This window comes from Cydia fagiglandana, chromosome 25, assembly GCF_963556715.1.
Source record: "Cydia fagiglandana chromosome 25, ilCydFagi1.1, whole genome shotgun sequence".
In the NCBI taxonomy this organism is placed as follows: Eukaryota; Metazoa; Arthropoda; class Insecta; order Lepidoptera; family Tortricidae; genus Cydia; species Cydia fagiglandana.
This window is the reverse complement of record NC_085956.1, coordinates 3,705,249-3,717,279: the sequence shown is the minus strand read 5'-3', so window position 1 is coordinate 3,717,279 and position 12,031 is coordinate 3,705,249. Positions and strand designations below refer to the sequence as shown.

Genomic DNA, 12,031 nt, shown 5'->3' with positions numbered 1-12,031 from the left:
TTTGCATTTCGCTGTTTTTCACTGATTTTCGAGTGCCGAAATCGAGCGATCGGAGTTCAAAAATCGGCCCCCGTAGTTGGTTCACCAATAAGTGTTATAATTATAACTACCTAAAAATGTACAAATTGTTTGTTTACTTTTATTTAAATACCTAAAGATATATGGGCGATTCTCAGAGATGACATTCGGTGCCTGACTTCGGTGCCAAAAATTTTTTTTAACTTATATAATATGCGAGTTTATTTCCTAAAATCTACCCTTAATATAAAAAATATTGGTAGTGGAGGCCTCCATTAGAACCTTATAGTTTTCAAGATATTTGAGATTTAAAAAACACCGAAATCATGTGCAGGCACTGAAATCAATTTGCGTCACCGAATTCAATAATGCTTACACCAAAATCACATTTAGGTTTTATATCTCAATTATATAATTATTTTAATCATATTTTTCAATCCTATTTGTTGATAAGCGATGTAACAAGGCTAATGATCTCGAAAGCTTACATAAATTTAATAGATATAGACTCAAGATTTTAAAATAACCAAATTACGGCTTGTAAATCAACATCTCTAGAAGATATCCCATACTATATGACTGGCCTCATATAATAGGGTGATGTGTGGTCCTGAAACGAGTTTCAGACATGTCGACATTGTCGACCACAAATTCGCACATTATAATCATTTATTCATTGCATTATTATATCCATGAAGAAGAAGATGTTTGTTTCACGCAATCCGACCGCACACGCGTCTAAAAAAACTTATGTTACCTGCACCCGATAAACAATACACTTTTGAGTGGTGTTCAATGCTCATTAAATATTTAATGTACTTATAAAGCAATGTGATGCAATACGGAAAACAAGTATTTCTTTAATAAAAGAGTTTAAAAGCGTGAACTCCGTCAATTTAAAACTATAATATTTGAAGTAGTCGAGTAATGCTTGAAGATCCAATTACCAATTAATTATGATCTCCAGCACCCTCAAACACTTTAGCTAAATTGTAACAAAGTTGTTGACAAAGACATAAGACATTGAGGATTGTTAAAACATTTGCTGTGTTCAATTTGTGTCTATGGCTATTCTTTAGAAATATCGATCAGTAGGTATGCTCAGTGCCTTTGAAGCGATCTCGACATTAGAATGCTATTTTATTTTTAATCCCTTGTTCTGTACATCCTGTCCCTTGAGCTCACCTTGCATAGTACTTAACATACAAAAGTTATTTTAAAAGAAGTGGGAACCAATTGACTACATTTATTTAACATGGCTGACATGTTTAAAGGTATCGAGGTGTAGGGCCTCCGGTGATACAGAGGACAACGAACATAATTTACTTAATTGTTTGGAAAAGAATATCAAGACAGAGAAAGAAACATTGGGTCTATACGTCTGGTTTAAAAAACTACTCATAGTGAACTAGAGATTTTGTGTACCCACTATGACATAATTTACTTACAAACATAATTTTACGTTTGTACAACGTATCTTTCACTTTTTAGACATGATAAATTAGTACAACAAACTAGTTTACAAACCAGGATTTGAATTCAGTGATCACTTTTTTGATATCGGTGGTCAAAAAATCCACCGAAACCAGGGAAATCAACACCATCGATATCAAAATTAATCGCTTTTTAGCAATTACAGAAATAGCATGAACGATACAGAGGAGATGTAATAACGGTGGATTTACGTACTTTCGATGACTTCTTAATCACTTACATAACGATAATTGCACTAAAACTTTCGGAGTAAATTGCACCACCGATCTCAAAAAAACATAGGACCAAACCCAGCGAAGGACGGAGAAACGTTTAAAAAATCACTTTATTGTACTGTGACTGTACCTCTACTTTATTCAACGGTTAAGGCACAACTAAAGCATACTATGTTTGAGACACTGAGTTCCTGGTCTACAACTTTGAAGGAGTACTGACATGTTTTGCAAATTACACCGATATCAGTCACTAGCCCGGGACACATCGTAAATTTGGTTTTATTCAATGTGTTGAGCAAACACATTATTGTGATATAAAGAATATGATAAGCTAACTAATACCCTATGCGTGAATACCCATAATAACTCCGATCTAATGCCCCATCTTGAGTAACAATTTTTTGTTTCATAAAATCTGGGTGCGGGACACGCCCTCCGAACATCATTATTGGCATTTGAATTTCTTTTTCTTGTATTATATAAATAATAAATAAATAATTTGATAGTGTCCCAGACAGAATATAAGCTGAAGATCATGCCTAAATTAATTCAGATTTATTGAACAGTAAATTCAATCAATTACTGCCCCGGACACGTAAAAACGGCCCTCCTGAGAAATGCCCATATACAGACTAGTGTGGAGCTTAATCAATCTGAGTAAGAATGATTATTTATTCATTAATTTAAAAACAATATAAAATGACAAGGACTCACCTCTTCTATATGAAAACGTAATGATTAAACACCAAAACTTAAAAACCCTTTTAAAATGTTATCATTATCTATTTCAATCAAATTATACAAGTAATTAGGCTTTTGATAACCGATTGTGAAGATAAAGGTTATGTCATTGCTATCTATGTTAAACAATCCCGATGACATAATTTTATTACATGTAATTGTAACATACATTTTGCGTGCTTGGGCGGAATACGATCATTTGATTGCAAAAACTTCGCGAATATCATGTAACTTTGTGGAATTTTGTAACCTGGCTCTTTTGCGTCAAATCCGGTAGTTCTGATTTCTGCAGACTTAATGAATAATACAAGTTTGTGACCTCAAGCGCCGAACGCAACTTTGTCAAATATCGAAAAACCTGCGAAAATTTCGGTTTCCTTTTAGATTTGGGCGATTATAAACCTAAAAGACTAATATTTGATAGATTTTCAAAGCGTTTTTAAAGTGGACTAAATTGGCTACAATACGAGACTAGAGTTGCCTCTGTACATCTAATAGTTTCCGAGATAAAGGTTTTCAAAGTTTATGATTTTTTTCGAACTTCTATTCCGACTGTTGGCCGGTGTAATAGTTTGCTAGTCCCAATATTTTTCAACACAAAACACACGTTACGTGTTTTTTTTAAACACGTGTCGAGTATTATTCTTTTGGTGGTGGTTTGTTATATTTATTTGCGTATTTATTTTTGCGGTGGGAGGGTGGGAACATTAATTGCATGTAAAAAAAATACCTACGCAAGTAAGTATAACGGGTTAGCACTGATTGACTAGCACGTTATCTTTTACGCGGATTAGCAAAGTAATATTTTGGTTTTAACCAATATTTTTGTGTACGTTAGTAACAAAGTATTTTATTACCTAATATTTCTTAGGGCCACTTGTTCCATTCCACTAACCCGGGATTAACCGGTTAAACCTGGAGTTACCATGGTTACCAGGCCAATTTGGCACTGAGTTAACAGAGTTAACCCTGGGTTAGTACAATGGTGCAAGTCGGCCTTATTGATATTCTACTTGTATGCAAACCTTCTTCTTTGCAATTTTATTGCAACCGAAAATTGAGGTAAGGTAAACGGCCCCAAGTTCGTGTTAGTACGTTATTTCGTTAGTTTTTTTTCTGGCGCAAATAATAAGGAATTCAAATATCTTTTATTCAAATTATACATATGAAAAAAATCTGTATTATTTAATCTCTTCAATAAAATAATAAACAATATTTTAGTGATTAAACTGAGAGTAATACGACGGTCGAAACTGTCAGACGGCCGCGAACAGCTGTGTTGTATGCGTGCACTTTTTTTAGGCGTAAGGTGCGCGCTCTCACTTGTTAAGCTTATAGGAAGGAAAAGCTAAACCCATTCGAATAAAAGTTATTGGGAGTGTTTCTGTGGGTTCCTTAGTAATTGATTTGATAAGAAAAAAGATAGAATATATGCATAGAAATAACTTAAAATTGCAATAAATCGACTCACGAAATAGCGGTCATTTTATTTTTCGTGTGTCTCCTATTTCGTGCCACTAATGAATCAAGGATTTTCTAGGTATATTTTGAGTGCTTGTTTTTAAATATAACAACGAAGATAATTAAAAAAATAAATTAGAAAACAATTAATGTATTTCATGAAGTTTCGTATGAGCGAAATTCGGTATATGTTTTTTTCACTAGAATTCTCATAAAACGAGTTTGAATGTGACCCGAGTTAAAAATTTTAAGGTATGTTCCACGTATATTCTCATATTAACTACTAGCACAATTTTATTTAATATTAAATTTATTTGGTTTATTTTTGTGTATGTTTATATTTAACGTATAAGATAGTAAATAATTTTTTTTTTTTTTAATTTTATAAAATTTTAATATTATATTTTTTTTATTTAAATAGTTTGGCTTTTAATCAAGTATTAAAGTACCCATATGGTTTACATAGTCTTAATTCAACCATTAAAGTCGACGAGTACAAAAAACTTTAAGCTAGCTCTCAATTTAACATTTTTTAAATATTATTTTTAATTTGACCTTACAATTATTCGTAAGTAGGTAAGACCGTTAAATATTTAAAATGATTATCAGCAAATTATCACCAATTACTCTAAGAAAACTTTATGCCGAAACACCCCGGGACACGAATTCACGAACTTAGGAGCTGACCTAAATTTGTATCACGAAATGGGAGCCAAATAAGAGGTTCACGAAAAAATTAATATAAAAAAAAGTTTCAACTAAAACCCCACAGTTTATACATTAAATTATTAACAAAGAACTAATATAACTTATTCAAAAGCTTTCAAGGTATTGATATGCTTAGTAATATTTAAAAAAAATATACAAACTCTCAACTGACTCTCAAGAGCCTTAACCTGCCGAAACACGACCTTTACCTTAAATGGAATATTTAAGTACTTTGGAAAAATATGTTGTTAATGTTGTCTAATAATTTTCAAAAATGAATATTAGCATAGTAATTCTCAAAAAACCCACAATAGGCAGTATTTTTCCAAAATGCTTTCTATACAAATTGTTGGATTATATTCAATTTAACTATTACCCGCTAAGTAAAAAAAAACTACACAATCAAACTAATTAAAAGTTATCTAAATATATTTTATCATGTAATTAACTGTAAGAATTTTCGAAGCCCTAAAATTACCTAATTTCCGATATAAAATTATACAATCAAGATAATAGATTATCAATTTCGATAGTTGATCGACGTTTTTGTATATAAATAGTATTATTATTGTATCCTGTATAGTTTTGTCTAGCCTTCATCAACAATGTTTCGAAGAAAGATCATTTAAATTTTTCTTAATGCTGTGATTATTCAGGTATGTAATGCATATATATAGATAGATATGATAATAATAAAAAAAAATTCAAACTATTTTTTTTTTAATATTTATAAACAATATTTTTAACATATCTTCAATCGATCATTTAAATTTACAGAACAGTCTCTCTCAAATACTACCCATCGGCAACAGCTGCGGCTGCCAGCAAATGGCAGTACAGCAAATGCCAGTCCAGCAAAACCTGCCAGTACCCGTCCAGGTTTCCAACAACTGCGGCTGCAGAAACAATCTACTGAATGTACCGAATGGCATCCAAATCAACAACAACCTACAACTCAAAAACCCATGCATTGCAAACAACTTACAATTGGCAAACTTGCAAAACTTACTGGCAATAAGCAACGGACTCCAAGTGGCTAATGGCTTACAATTAGCCAATCCATTGTCTCAAGAATTACTGGCACTTTTAAACACTGTGCCAGTGTCAAATTGCCAAAACACGCTGCAAGTAAGCTTGCAGGCGCTATTGAATCAGCTAACCCAGCAACCGAATTGCCAATGCGGTTGCCAGTCATTGGCATCGAATATAGGTAACAGTCTAATTAATGGCAACATGAACTTATTAGGTGTAAATGGCATGCAGAAAGCTATAAGCAACTTGCCATGCCAGTCGGTTGCCAATCTGCAAGTGGTATCGGGCCAGCAAGAGGTTATTTTAGGTGGTAATCCTTGCCAATCTTGCCAAAATATTATAAGTAATCCTTGCCAATCTTGCCAAAATGTTATCAACCCCTGTCCGTGCCAAAGTTGCCAAAATATTGTAAGTAACCCCTGTGCTTGTCAAAACGTTATCAGTAGCCCTTGCCAAGCCAGCCAAAATGTCATAAGTAGCCCCTGTCCATGCCAGTCGTGCCAAAGCCCTATGCAGTTTACTATTTATCAATAATATGTGATCTTTTGTTATATTTATTCTTAGTTTAAAATGTAAATTAAATAAATTATTATCTTAGATATCCATATTTGTTTTATTATAATGACATGATATAAAATTTAACTAATGTCTACACCTACACGTAAAAGCCTCACCACACTGGCGATTTGCGGGAGAATTGAAAGCGACTGGTTCGCTGATGTGCGCAATGATATTGTTTCAAAATATGTCATCTCAGTATGTAGCGAATCTGTTGCGCACTCGTGGTGATAATCATTACACACTTAATACCATAGATATATAATATTTAGAGATGACGTCAAAGCCAGCTGTCACTGTTACCACTTTTGTTTAGTGTACGATTAACAATGTGGCCCACCTTGCTGTAGCCATGTCGATAAAGTCATATCGATAAAGTATCGACATTTCTTGCAATTTTTACTTCAAAGGTTTAACGATACTTACCTAAAATGAACAAAAACGCTTTTATTCTTTATTGTGGTTATCATATCACAATTTTATCGTCACGCCCCAGGATAACCAAGGGAAATTTCAGATATTTAATTAAAATACATAAATACCTACTAAAATATGTGTTCCGCAATATATATTCATTATCCATTAGCATTTCAATTATGTTTATGTTTAACGAAGATATTGAAGCTTCAATTAATCGCTATTTCGTTCCGCTGTGTAGCGTTTATCGATATATAACATGATTAAAATCGACTTTTCACATCCCTAAAAGAGCACACATATACGCTTTTACGCACACATACACAACCTGGTTCTACCTAAAACGATAACACCTTGATTTTGAAGTCCATCTTGTCAACAGTATGGTTGTCCTTTTTTGACAAACGTCATTTTCAAAAGAGCGAGAAGAGAGAAATGATACTAGTTGCTGCGCCGTCAAAGAGAATAGAATACGTTGGGGCCTTGCTTAATACACACTAGCGGTGAAAAAGTTCCGCGCCTGCGATCTCCCTTACAAACAACTCCTGCACAAATCGCCAGTGTGAAGAGGCTCTAAACCATTACATCAAAAATATTATAACATCACTGTCGTAAACCGTATTTAACATCACATATATGAGGTAAAATACTGTCAATATTTGTAATACCTCGGAATTCGAAACATATATTTCACGATAGTCGAGCAGCAAAGCACTACTAGTAATCATTTCTTGAAACTCAACAATCCAATGTCCAATTTCTTTGTTCATTGTGTATTTTGTCTCGCATTCTGCTTAATATGAGAGTGAAACGCTATGTCATTGCCTGGCAACGCGAAATCACTTATTTTTTGGCCACCCTGTATATTGTAGACCTGTGATCTACTATGGCAGCGGTCGGCAACCTGCGGCCCGCGGGCCGCATGCGGCTCGTGAAACTGTCACTTGCGGCCCGAGTGCCGCCTTGGCTATTTTGTATGTAATAGTGACAAACGACAATGTCTCATAAAGTCAAAAATATTAACAAAGTGCGGCCCGCGTCACCTCCGTTAACTACTTCGGGCCCTTGGCTGCTAAAAGGTTACCGACCGCTGTACTAGGGCATGACTTTTTATGAATATAACGAGATTAATTACTTTGGACAATGATTCAAACTACTCAATATTACACAATGGTAAATGATGACGCACTACCACACTTGGTAATAAATTCCAATAGAATTATAATTTTCGCAACAAAATAGGACGTGACTAATAACAAAACACATGACGATAAACATGAACAATAGTTTGAAGATAACACCGAGAATATAAATATTACAGAAACACACGAAATTGGGTTAAAACCAGGAACACGCAATGGCTATACGTGCAATCATTTTCATCGGGTGCTTGATGGTGAGCTATTTTTACAAAATAGTTTGAAAGCGGATGGACAGATAAACATAAAGACGGACAAACAAATGGACAGGAAGGACAAACGGACAAAGGAAAAAACAGGGAGAGAAAAAAGATTCCTTCCTTTATTATATATTAACCCAGACGCTTTCTTTTCATGATACAAATGATACCTATATTATAATAATAAGGTAGAAAGCATTTTTTATTTAAACAAAATATTTTGTGTTGGTTGAATTCTCTAAATCAGGAATATTAAGATCCGAAAACCACATAATCAGAAATTTTGTTATATAAGTGCCCATATAAAAATCATTAGAACAATAATCGTCACTATAAAATGAGTAGGTACTTTTAAATGTCAGCATCAGACTAATGACCGTAGTACAGACCGTCATAATGACACTATTGTAAGTAGTACTTTTCAACAGAATATAACATGTCCTTCTTTGTTTGATTACCAACTATGTTTCAGATCTTGGGCGCCAAAGCCCAGGACGCCGTAGTTGATGCTACTGCACCTGTTGGAGATGCAACCCGTATCGATCCACCAGCTGAAGATGCTACTGACGCTGCACCAGCAGCTGAAGATGCTACTAACGCCGTACCAGCAGCTGGAGATGCTATTGACGCCGTTTCAGTAGCTACAAATGCTACTGACGCCGTACCAGCAGCTACAAATGCTACTAACGCCGCACTAGCAGATACAGATGCTACTAACGTCGTACCAGCACCTGGAGATGCTATTGATGCCTTACCAGCAGTTGAACATGCAATAGCAGCTCCCATAGACGCTGCCCTGGCTACTGACGCAGTTGGAGATGCTACTGATGCAACACCAGTTGATGCCCCTGCCCCAGATGTTTTACCAGAAGCTCCAGCTCCTGAAGATTTTGCTCCAACTCCTCAAGCAGACACAGAAGATGCAGGTGGCGATGACACAGCTGTTGGTGCCACAGTTAGGACTTTGATGAAATACATCGTTCTGAAACGTCTTGGCCGACAATCGAGGCCGATAACGGTCATATGCTAAAAAGTTCAAAAGTACTACTCGATTAATTCAAAAGTACTACTCGATTAATTTTTCGATTAATCTTTACTCAACATGTAAACTGTAAAGTTTCTACAATTTTTATTAATGTGATTATAATAAATGATATTTTTTTAATATGGTCCTTCCTTTCAGTACATTCATTCATTAATTTATTACTTTACAGAAATTTAATGTACCTATAAAATATTTAATTTTATTATTAAATTTATTAATAATAACCAGATATGACATGACATTAAAGCTCTCCAAGGGGCCTCTACGTGTTGGATCTGTGTCCCCACGCAAGCCTATCAAAAAACCGGGATTATAGGCCCGTGATATCCAACCAGATATCATACATATTTGGTGATTTCTGTACACTAAAAAGGAACATATCCAAATATTCAGCTAAAATTATCTGTATGATCTACCATTACAGACTTATGCCCAGGTACCTACTTTAAGCAGGCCACTGATGAGCCTTCCAAATGGATGCCGTTACAATGAATTCATCCAAATGGACGGCATCCTAATATTAAACATTGTACGTTTTTGACATTCACGTTCCGATTTTGGATTGCAGCCACGCTATTTAGACTCTTGGAAGGCTCGTCAGTGGTCACCTTTAGGTATATTATTGACTATATTTTATTAACCTCTTAGATCAAAACTCAAAACTTGTAGTTTTAATTTTATAGAGACAATTTTATTAAAATCATTATAACGTTATTTTAGTTCATGAATTACTTACAAAACATTAATAACTGTCTGTTTACATGTTATTTTTCAGACTAAAACAAAACAATAACTAATTTATCAAATCATACGTAATTTGGGAATGATGTTATAATTGACCCTAAAATAAAATTACATTATTTTAAAAATATACCTAGACACAGCCTAAAATTGATTTTGAATAGTGACTTTTGTCACGGTCTAAACGTCCACAAAGTCCATCTTAGCGAACTAGTGGGCGTGTGTGGTTTAACAAAGTGAGGCAGTGTCATTATCAACGTCATATGTTCATAGGAATTTGAGATTAGTGATAACATTGATGACATATAATTATCAAATATAATTAGGACGTGACTAATCATAGAATACGACATAATATAAACAGGTGAGGACAAAAGCAATGACACTGAGAATATAAAAGCACGTGAGAAATAATACTAATCTGGAAAAATCGTTAGACACAATGGTTCGAGGCGCAATCATATTTATTTTGTGTCTTATGGTGGGTAAAAATCGTAACAATGTTTTGTAAAGCCTGCAGACAACAGTTTATTTAACCCTAAGATAGTGTCGCTGCAAACAGCTTACGTATGGCAATAATGTGCGTACCTACGTCATGTATAGTCGGGGTAGTGGGCATTGGCTTCATGTTGATACTCGTATAATGTCAAAACATTGCTTACAGAGAATTCGGTTCTTTCAATAGGAGATATTACTGCAACGTTCTGCCGCCAGAGCGCAGCACTACCGACTCAGTAAATTCATAGACTATAACGAAATTTCGATTTTCTTGTTTCGCGGTAACTTTAAATCATTGTTTATTGGAATGCTATGTAATCCTTCGTCTTTTTTAAGCTGTAGTGTTTGATTGCATTCACTACAATTATTTTTCGCATCTTTGGAATGTTTTTTGGCATTTTCGTAATAAAACCCGTTTATATTTGAATACATTAGTAGATATTTTCTATTTGTTTACATTGGTGACATTCGATGACATCCAACGCTCGCTGTCAAAGAGTACTTGTTGCCAGTAAAAGAAATTAGTACCATTGAAAATCCGCAAAATGGCGAGGGTCAAATAAACTGTTGTCAGGCTTTATATGGTAAAACCTAATAGACAGACAGACATAAATGTAGGGCAAAGTTCATGTATTAATATTTAATAACGGCTCCATAATTTTTATTTAAACCCATTTCCCGCTTTACCAATGTTATTTTTAATTTCATATCGTGAACTTTAAGCCTATGGTATGTGGTAAGAATGGACATAGCCTTTTTTTTAAATTCTGGATTGATTTCTAGTTTCTCAAGATATAAATCTTCCTCCACGGTCCTCCTAGGTACCCGGTATACAGACAGCATTTTACAAAAACCAATGTTGTATCCACTGTTTCAGATTTTGAGCACAAAAGCACAATTGGATATTGCTGGCGATCCCGAAAGTGGTGCGACTGAAGGAGTAGAAGAAGAAACAACAGAAGCTGATGTTGATGTACCATTTGCTGGAGATGTCGTTACAAGTATTTCTAAAGAAGTACCGATAGCTGAAGAAGTCGCGACTGCTGTTGAAACGCTAGAAACAGTTGGTGATGTTACTACCGATCCGGCCAATGTAGTAGAATCTGTAGCTGGTGTTTCGTCTTTGGGACCAGTTTTAGAAATACTAGGCACGATCAGTCATGTCGCAGATCCGGCAGTTCCGGTAGATATTGTAACTGGCTCAGATAAGTTAGATATTGTGGAAGATGTTCCAATAGTTGAAAATGCTACCTCTGCTGGCCCAGTTTTAGAGACATTAAGATCAGTCGGTGATGTAGCTGGCAATCCGGCAGATGTGGTTGAAACTGTCACTGGTTCAGATATTGGGGAAGACATACCAGTATCTAGAGATGCTTTCTCTATAGAACCAGTTTTAGAGGCATTAGGCCCAGTCAGTAATGTAGCAAGTGATCCAGCAAATGTGACAGAGACCGTAACTGTTACTGAGTCAGATATTGTTGAAGATGTACCAATAGTTAAAGATGTTTCGACTGTGGAACCAGTATTGCAGACGTAAGAACCAGTCAGCGAAACTAGTCCCATGGATGCTATTGCAACGGTAACTGATGTTGTTAAATATTTGCCAGTTAAAGATAACGACAAGAACTGTACTAAGACTGATCCGTCACACCTTTGTCGTACAATCCGGACGGCGGGCGCAGCCGCTGAGGTGGCGGCCCTACA

The 12,031-nt window shown here is 35.1% G+C and overlaps 2 protein-coding genes across 2 annotated transcripts in view; both read right to left on the bottom strand.

Moving 5' to 3' along the window:
- The window catches only part of LOC134677118 (uncharacterized), an 85,858-nt gene extending 79,221 nt beyond the window's left edge, over positions 1 to 6,637 (bottom strand). Inside the window, exon 1 of the mRNA XM_063535575.1 lies at positions 6,628 to 6,637. The gene's annotated coding sequence lies outside the window, so the exon portion shown is untranslated. The remainder of the gene's footprint in view (positions 1 to 6,627) is intronic.
- The window catches only part of LOC134676799 (uncharacterized), a 344,277-nt gene that overhangs the window by 67,205 nt on the left and 265,041 nt on the right, over positions 1 to 12,031 (bottom strand). The window lies entirely within an intron of this gene.